The sequence below is a fragment of the Neoarius graeffei genome, chromosome 11 (assembly GCF_027579695.1).
Source record: "Neoarius graeffei isolate fNeoGra1 chromosome 11, fNeoGra1.pri, whole genome shotgun sequence".
Lineage (NCBI taxonomy): Eukaryota > Metazoa > Chordata > Actinopteri > Siluriformes > Ariidae > Neoarius > Neoarius graeffei.
Window position 1 is genome coordinate 65,142,371 of NC_083579.1, and position 10,000 is coordinate 65,152,370.

Here is a 10,000-nt window from a genome sequence, read left to right on the forward strand (position 1 = left end):
GAATTATGTGAAAATCAATTAAAATGCTACTCCTCCCTCAGTTTTTGACCATTTTCTCCCAACTTTGGTCCATAGCAACTCTGGATGATGCTGCACAAGAATCTTACACGGATTTTCGAATTTCCTGAGCGTTTGGCCATGGCAGCCAGACGCGAAAGAGGATGTGTGCTCACATCTCGGCCGCCCTTTGGCAGATCTTAACGAAACTTGGTGGCATTATGCCAGACACCACCAGAAAGGTCCCCAAAAAACTTGGACCAACTTGGCAGCTAGGGGGCGCTATAACTATCAAAAACGAATTTTGGCTCATATCTCATGATGTGTTTGGGCTAGAAACAAAATTCCACTAGCTCTGGAATCCTTGGCTCAAGCCGAATCCATCGCAGCCTATCACGTCATATTCAGCCTTTAGGATTTTCCGCCATTTTGAATTTTGTCAAAATCAATTAAAACGCTTCTCCTCCCTCAATTTTTCACCAATTTCTCCCAAACTTGGTAGATAGCAACTTTGGACTAAGCTGCACAAGGGCATTACCTGGCCCAAGTGCATTCTGCTGGCCTTCCGAGTAGGCTCATAGGTTGCTTGGCCCCCACATTGCTGCTTGCAGCTATATTTGGGGGCCAAGCAGCGAAGCTGCGAAGGCACCCATAGTGATTCTATTGTTTCTTATTATTATTATTATTATTATTATTATTATTATTATTATTATTATTATTCAGTCCACTTCCGCCTCTGCAAGTCTATGGCAGCCCATAGAACCGTCTGGTAAAAAGTTGTGAAATTTGGCACACTGATTCTAGACACTCTCAACATTCCTCTCAGCAAATTTCAGGCCTCTACCTCAAACCCGTTAGCGCCACCAACAGGTCAAAGTCGCAGGTACATTTCTGCTTCTAACTTTTGAAGCGTTGGTCTGATTTTCAAAAACTTGGTATCCCTGGAATCCTTGGGCCAAGACGAATCCAACGCACCCCATGACGTCATTTCCCGCCCATATATTTTCCCGCCATTTTGAATTTTGTGAAAATCAATTAAAATGTTTCAACTCCCTCAATTTTTTACCAATTTCTCCCAAACTTGGAAGATAGCATAACTGGACCAACTTGCACAAAAGTTATACCCGGTGATTTGAATTTCCCAAGCGTTTGGCCGTGGCAGCCAATCAAATTTGGCTGCGCAGATGCAAAACCGGAAGTGCACTCATATCTCGGCGGCCCTTTGGCCTATCTTGATGAAACTTGGTGCGGTTGTGCGGCACCCCTTCCCAAAGGGCCACAAGAAATTTGGAACAAATTGGCCGCTAGGGGGCGCTATAACTAGGAAAAATGTCTTTTGGCTCATATCTCATGATGCGTTTGGCATAGAAACAAAATTCCACTATGTCAGGAATTCTTGGCTGAAGACGAATCCATCGCAACCTATGACGTCATATTCTGCCTTGAGGATTTTCCGCCATTTTGAATTTTGTTAAAATCAAAGAAATTCTATGGCAACGCATAGAACCGTCTGACTAGAGGTTTTTAAACTTGGCACACTGATTCTAGGCTGCCTCAAGGATCATGTCACCAAATTTCAACTCAACACCTCAAACTCTCTAGCGCCACCAACAGGTCAAAATCACAGGTACATTTCTGCTTGTTACTTTTGAACCATACGTCTGATCATCAAATTCTTAGTATCGCTGGGATGCTTGGCTCAAAAGGAATCCAACCCGCCCTGTCTCGTCATATTCCACCCAGTAGATTTTCCGCCATTTTGAATTATGTGAAAATCAATTAAAATGCTTCTCCTCCCTCAATTTTTGAACAATTTCTCCCAAACTTGGTAGATGGCAACTGGGGACTAACCTGCACCAAAAACTTACCCGGTTTTTAGAATTTCGTAAGTGTTTGGCCGTGGCAGCCAATCAAAATTGGATGGCAGATGCAAAACAGGAAGTGTGCTCATTTCTATGCCACCCTTTGGCATATCTTAATGAAACTTGGTGGCATTATGCACCACGCCTCCCCAAAGGGCAGCAAAAAATTTGGAACAAATTGGCTGCTAGGGGGCGCTATAACTGGGAAAAATGTCTTTTGGCTCATATCTCATGATGCCTTTTGGGTAGAAACAAAATTTCATTATCTCTGGAATCCAGGGGTCAAGACGAATCCATCGCGCCCTATGACGTCATATTCTGACTTGAGCATTTTCCGCCATTTTGAATTTTGTTAAAATCAATGGTAGTCCATGGCGACCCATAGAACCGTATGACTAGAGGTTTTCAAATTTGGCAGCCTGATTCTAGGCTCCCTCACGGGTCTTGTCGCCAAGTTTCAACTCACCACCTCAAACTCTCTAGCGCCACCAACAGGTCAAATTCGCAGGTACATTTCTGGTTGTTACTTTTGAACCATACGTCTGATCGTCAAAATTTTATGATCTCTGGAATGCTTGGGTCACAACGAATCCAACGCGCCCTGTCTGGTCATATTGCACCTGGGAGATTTTCCGCCATTTTGAATTATGTGAAAATCAATTAAAATGCTTCTTCTCCCTCAGTTTTTGACCAATTTCTCCCAAGCTTGGTACATAGCAACTTTGGACAAAGCTGCACAAGAATCTTACACGGATTCTTGAATTTCATAAGCGTTTGGCCGTGGCAGCCAATCAAATTTGGCTACGCAGACGTAAAAAAGAGGATGTGTGCTCACATCTCGGCCGCCCTTTGGCAGATCTTAATGAAACTTGGTGGCATTATGCCAGACGCCACCAGAAAGGTCCCCAAAAAACGTGGAACAACTTGGCAGCTAGGGGGCGCTATAACTAGGAAAAATGACTTTTGGTTCATATCTCATGATGCCTTTGGGCTAGAAACAAAATTCCACTATCTCTGGAATCGGTGGCTCAAGCCGAATCCATCGCAGCCTATGCTGTCATATTGAGCCTTTAGGATTTTCCGCCATTTTGAATTTTGTAAAAATCAATTAAAATGCTTCTCCTCCCACAATTTTTCACCAATTTCTCCCAATCTTGGTAGATAGCAACTTTGGACTAAGCTGCACAAGGGCATTACCTGGCCCAAGTGCATTCTGCTGGCCTTACGACTAGGCTCATATGGTGCTTGGCCCCCACATTGCTGCTTGCAGCTATATTTATTGGGGGCCAAGCAGCGAAGCTGCGAAGGCACCCATAGTGATTCTATTGTTTCTTATTATTGGGGGCCAAGCAGCAAAGCTGCGAAGGCACCCATAGTGATTCTATTGTTTCTTATTATTATTATTATTATTATTGGGGGCCAAGCAGCGAAGCTGCGAAGGCACCCATAGTGATTCTATTGTTTCTTATTGGGGGCCAAGCAGCGAAGCTGCGAAGGCACCCATAGTGATTCTATTGTTTCTTATTATTATTATTCAGTCCACTTCCGCCTCTGCAAGTCTATGGCAGCCCATAGAACCGTCTGGTAAAAAGTTGTGAAATTTGGCACACTGATTCTAGACACTCTCAACATTCCTCTCAGCAAATTTCAGGCCTCTACCTCAAACCCTCTAGCGCCACCAGCAGGTCAAAGTCGCAGATACATTTCTGCTTGTAACTTTTGAACCGTTGGTCTGATTTTCAAAAACTTGGTATCCCTGGAATCCTTGGGCCAAGACGAATCCAACGCACCCCATGACGTCATTTTCCGCCCATATAGTTTTCCCGCCATTTTGAATTTTGTGAAAATCAATTAAAATGTTTCAACTCCCTCAATTTTTTACCAATTTCTCCCAAACTTGGAAGATAGCATAATTGGACCAACCTGCACAAAAGTTATACCCAGTGATTTGAATTTCACAAGCGTTTGCCCGTGGCAGCCAATCAAATTTGGCTGCGCAGATGCCAAACAGGAAGTGTGCTCATATCTCGGCCGCCCTTTGGAGTATCTTAACGAAACTTGGTGGCATTATGCCCCACCCATCCAAAAAGGGCCACAAAAAATTTGGAACAAATTGGCTGCTAGGGGGCGCTATAACTAGGAAAAATGACTTTTGGCTCATATCTCATGATGCCTTTTGGGTAGAAACAAAATTCCACTGCCTCTGGAATCCTTGCGTCAAGTCGAAACTATCGCACCCTATGACGTCATATTCTGACTTGAGGTTTTTCCACCATTTTGAATTTTGTTAAAATCAATGAAATTCGATGGCAACCCATAGAACCATATGACTAGAGGTTTTCAAATTTGGCAGCCTGATTCTACGCTCCCTCAAGGGTCTTGTCGCCAAGTTTCAACTCACCACCTCAAACTCTCTAGCGCCACCAACAGGTCAAATTCGCAGGTACATTTCTGCTTGTAACTTTTGAACCGTTGGTCTGATTTTCAAAAACTTGGTATCCCTGGAATCCTTGGGCCAAGCCGAATCCAACGCACCCCATGACGTCATTTCCGCCCATATATTTTTCCCGCCATTTTGAATTTTGTGAAAATCAATTAAAATGTTTCAACTCCCTCAATTTTTTACCAATTTCTCCCAAACTTGGAAGATAGCATAATTGGACCAACCTGCATAAAAGTTATACCCGGTGATTTGAATTTCACAAGCGTTTGGCCGTGGCAGCCAATCAAATTTGGCTGCAAAGACGCGAAACAGGAAGTGTGCTCATTTCTCGGCGGCCCTTTGGCCTATCTTAACGAAACTTGGTGGGATTATGCGCCACCCCTTCTCAAAGGGCCACAAAAAAGTTGGAACAAATTGGCCGCTAGGGGGCGCTATAACTAGGAAAAATGTCTTTTGGCTCATATCTCATGATGCGTTTGGCCTAGAAACAAAATTCCACTATGTCAGGAATTCTTGGCTGAAGACGAATCCATCGCAACCTATGACGTCATATTCTGCCTTGAGGATTTTCCGCCATTTTGAATTTTGTTAAAATCAATGAAATTCTATGGCAACGCATAGAACCGTCTGACTAGAGGTTTTTAAACTTGGCACACTGATTCTAGGCTGCCTCAAGGATCATGTCACCAACTTTCAACTCAACACCTCAAACTCTCTAGCGCCACCAACAGGTCAAAATCACATGTACATTTCTGCATGTTACTTTTGAACAATACGTCTGATCATCAAATTCTTAGTATCGCTGGGATGCTTGGCGCAAAAGGAATCCAACGCGCCCTGTCTCGTCATATTCCACCCAGTAGATTTTCCGCCATTTTGAATTATGTGAAAATCAATTAAAATGCTTCTCCTCCCTCAATTTTTGAACAATTTCTCCCAAACTTGGTAGATGGCAACTGGGGACTAAGCTGCATACAAAACTTACCCGGTTTTTAGAATTTCCTAAGCGTTTGGCCGTGGCAGCCAATCAAAATTGGAAGGCAGATGCAAAACAGGAAGTGTGCTCATTTCTCGGCCACCCTTTGGCGTATCTTAACGAAACTTGGTGGCATTATGCACCACGCCTCCCCAAAGGGCAGCAAAAAATTTGGAACAAATTGGCTGCTAGGGGGCGCTATAACTGGGAAAATGTCTTTTGGCTCATATCTCATGATGCGTTTTGGGTAGAAACAAAATTCCATTATCTCTGGAATCCATGCGTCAAGACGAATCCATCGCACCCTATGACGTCATATTCTGACTTGAGGTTTTTCCACCATTTTGAATTTTGTTAAAATCAATCAAATTCGATGGCAACCCATAGAACCATATGACTAGAGGTTTTCAAATTTGGCAGCCTGATTCTACGCTCCCTCAAGGGTCTTGTCGCCAAGTTTCAACTCACCACCTCAAACTCTCGAGCGCCACCAACAGGTCAAATTCGCAGGTACATTTCTGGTTGTTACTTTTGAACCATACGTCTGATCGTCAAAATCATAGGATCTCTGGAATGCCTTGGTGACATCGAATCCAACGCGCCCTGTCTCGTCATATTGCACCTGGTAGATTTTCCGCCATTTTGAATTATGTGAAAATCTATTAAAATGCTTCTTCTCCCTCAGTTTTTAACCAATTTCTCCCAAGCTTGGTAGATAGTAACTGTGGACGAAGCTGCAGAAGAATCTTACACGGATTTATGAATTTCATAAGCGTTTGGCCGTGGCAGCCAATCAAATTTGGCTCCTCAGACGCAAAAGAGGATGTGTGCTCACATCTCGGCCGCCCTTTGGCAGATCTTAATGAAACTTGGTGGCCTTTTGCCAGACGCCACCAGAAAGGTCCCCAAAAAACTTGGAACAACTTGGCAGCTAGGGGGCGCTATAAGTAGGAAAAATTACTTTTGGCTCATATCTCATGATCTGTTTGGGCTAGAAACAAAATTCCACTATCTCTGGAATCCTTGGCTCAAGCCGAATCCATCGCAGCCTATGACGTCATATTTAGCCTTTACGATTTTCCGCCATTTTGAATTTTGTAAAAATCAATTAAAATGCTTCTCCTCCCTCAATTTTTCACCAATTTCTCCCAAACTTGGTAGATAGCAACTTTGGACTAAGCTGCACAAGGGCATTACCTGGCCCAAGTGCATTCTGCTGGCCTTCCGACTAGGCTCATATGTTGCTTGGCCCCCACATTGCTGCTTGCAGCTATATTTATTATTATTAGGGGCCAAGCAGCGAAGCTGGCGAAGGCCCCTAATGAGTTTGTCGGTTTTCTTATTATTATTATTATTATTATTATTATTATTCATCTTTCTTCTCCTATGGGAAGTCAATGGCAGCCCATAGAGCCACACATAGGAAAATGCTCAAATTTGGCACACACATTTGAGACAGTCTCAGCATTCCCCATAACAATTTTTAGGTCCCGACCCCCAACCCTCTAGCGCCACCAGCAGGTCAAAGTTGCAGGTACATTTCTGCTTGTAACTTTTGAACCGTTGGTCCGATTTTCAAAAACTTGGTATCCCTGGAATCCTTGGGTCAAGACGAATCCAAAGCACCCCATGACGTCATTTTCCGCCCATATAGTTTTCCCGCCATTTTGAATTTTGTGAAAATCACTTAAAATGCTTCTCCTCCCTCAATTTTTGACAAATTTCTCCCAAACTTGGTAGGTGGCAACTGGGGACTAAGCTGCACAAGAAACTTACCCGGATTTTAGAATTTCGTAAGCGTTTGGCCGTGGCAGCCAATCAAAATTGGCTGCGCAGACGCCAAACAGGAAGTGTGCTCATATTTCGGCCGCCCTTTGGCGTATCTTAACGAAACTTGGTGAGATTATGCCCCACGCCTGCATGAAGGAACACAAAAAAATTGGAACAAATTGGCTGCTAGGGGGCGCTATAACTAGGAAAAATGACTTTTGGCTCATATCTCATGATGCGTTTGGGGTAGAAACAAAATTCCACTATCTCTGGAATCCTTGGGTCAAGACGAATCTATCGCACCCTATGACGTCATATTCTGCCTTGAGGATTTTCCGCCATTTTGAATTATGTTAAAATCAATGAAATTCTATGGCAACCCATAGAACTGTCTGACTAGAGGTTTTCAAATTTGGCACACTGATTCTAGGCTGCCTCAAGGTTCTTGTCAGCAAATTTCAACTCATCATCTCAAACTGTCTAGCGCCACCAACAGGTCAAAGTTGCAGGTACATTTCTGCTTGTTACTTTTGAACCGTACTTCTGATCGTCAAAATCTAAGCATCTTTGGGATCCTTGGGTCAACCCGAATCCAACGCACCCTATGGCGTCATATTCCGCCTGGTATATTTTCCGCCATTTTGAATTTTGTGAAAATCAATTAAAATGCTTCTCCTCCCTCAATCTTTGACCAATTCCTTCCAAGCTTGGTCGATGGCAACGTTGGACTAAGCTGCACATAAAACTTACCCGGTTTTTCGAATTTCATAAGCGTTTGGCCGTGGCGGCCAATCAAAATTGGCTGCGCAGACGCCAAACAGGAAGTGTGCTTATATTTCGGCCGCCCTTTGGCGTATCTTAACGAAACTTGGTGAGATTATGCCCCACCCCTGCATGAAGGAACCCAAAAAAATTGGAACAAATTGGCTGCTAGGGGGCGCTATAACTAGGAAAAATGACTTTTGGCTCATATCTCATGATGCGTTTGGGGTAGAAACAAAATTCCACTATCTCTGGAATCCTTGGGTCAAGACGAATCTATCGCACCCTATGACGTCATATTCTGCCTTGAGGATTTTCCGCCATTTTGAATTTTGTTAAAATCAATGAAATTCTATGGCAACCCATAGAACTGTCTGACTAGAGGTTTTCAAATTTGGCACACTGATTCTAGGCTGCCTCAAGGTTCTTGTCAGCAAATTTCAACTCATCATCTCAAACTGTCTAGCGCCACCAACAGGTCAAAGTTGCAGGTACATTTCTGCTTGTTACTTTTGAACCGTACTTCTGATCGTCAAAATCTAAGCATCTTTGGGATCCTTGGGTCAACCCGAATCCAACGCACCCTATGGCGTCATATTCCGCCTGGTATATTTTCCGCCATTTTGAATTTTGTGAAAATCAATTAAAATGCTTCTCCTCCCTCAATCTTTGACCAATTCCTTCCAAGCTTGGTCGATGGCAACTTTGGACTAAGCTGCACATAAAACTTACCCGGTTTTTCGAATTTCATAAGCGTTTGGCCGTGGCGGCCAATCAAATTTGGCCGTGCAGATGTGAAACAGGAAGTGTGGTCATATCTCGGCAGCCCTTTGACCTTTCTTAACCAAACTTGGTGGGATTATGCCCCACCCCTCCAAAAGGTCCCATACCACATTTGGTGCACATTGGCCATTAGGGGGCGCTATAACTTTCCAAAATGTATTTAGGATCATATATCATTGAGCTCATATCTCAGCAGTCTCTTAGCACACACACACACCTAGTACACTTGAAGTAATTTCAGGCATCACAGTCAATCGATTTTGACGGTGACACCGTGCATGCCTCTACCCATCTGGCTGGAGGTACATTTCTGCTTGTAAACACTTCCTGTGCGTGCCTCTGATCGTCTGCCTGGTCAGTTCTTTCTGTTGCCATGGCAACTTAGGCTGGGTCACGCTGCTTGGCCCCGCATTGCTGCTTGCAGCTATATTTATTATTATTATTATTCAACGTTCTTCCGCCTCTGCAAGTCTATGGCAGCCCATAGAACCGTCTGGTAAAAAGTTGGGAAATTTTGCACACTGATTCTAGACAGTGTCAACATTAATCTCAGCGAATTTCAGGCCTCTACCTCAAACACTTTAGCGCCACCAACAGGTCAAAGTTGCAGGTACATTTCTGCTTGTAACTTTTGAACCGTTGGTCCGATTTTCAAAAACTTGGTATCCCTGGAGTCCTTGGGTCAAGACGAATCCAACGGACCCCATGACGTCATTTTCCGCCCATAGAGTTTTCCCGCCATTTTGAATTTTGTGAAAATCACTTAAAACGCTTCTCCTCCCTCAATTTTTGAACAATTTCTCCCAAACTTGGTAAATCGCAACGTTGGACTAAGCTTCACAGGAAACATACCCGGTTTTTAGAATTTCTTAAGCGTTTGGCCGTGGCAGCCAATCAAATTTGGCTGCGAAGACGCAAAACAGGAAGTGTGCTCATATCTCGGCCGCCCTTTGGCGTACCTTAATGAAACTTGGTGGCGTTATGCAGCACCCCTCCCCAAAGGGCAACAACGAATTTGGAACAAATTGGCTGCTAGGGGGCGCTATAACTAGCAAAAATGTCTTTTGGCTCATATCTCATGATGCGTTTGGGCTAGAAACAAAATTCCACTATGTCAGGAATCTCTGGCTCAAAACGAATCCATCGCACCCTATGACGTCACTTTCTGCCTTGGGGATTTTCTGCCATTTTGAATTTTGTTAAAATCAATGAAATTCTATGGCAACGCATAGAGCCGTCTGATTAGAGGTTTTTAAACTTGGCACACTGATTCTAGGCTGCCTCAAGGATCTTGTCACCAAATTTCAACTCAGCACCTCAGACTCTCTAGCGCCACCAACAGGTCAAAGTCGCGGGTACATTTCTGCTTGTTACTTTTGAACCATACGTCTGATCATCAAAATCTTA

At 43.7% G+C, this 10,000-nt stretch overlaps 1 protein-coding gene across 2 annotated transcripts in view; it reads left to right on the plus strand.

Annotated features, from left to right (window-relative positions):
- The window catches only part of ddhd1a (DDHD domain containing 1a), a 305,505-nt gene that overhangs the window by 252,314 nt on the left and 43,191 nt on the right, over positions 1-10,000 (plus strand). The gene's annotated exons all lie outside the window — the stretch shown is intronic.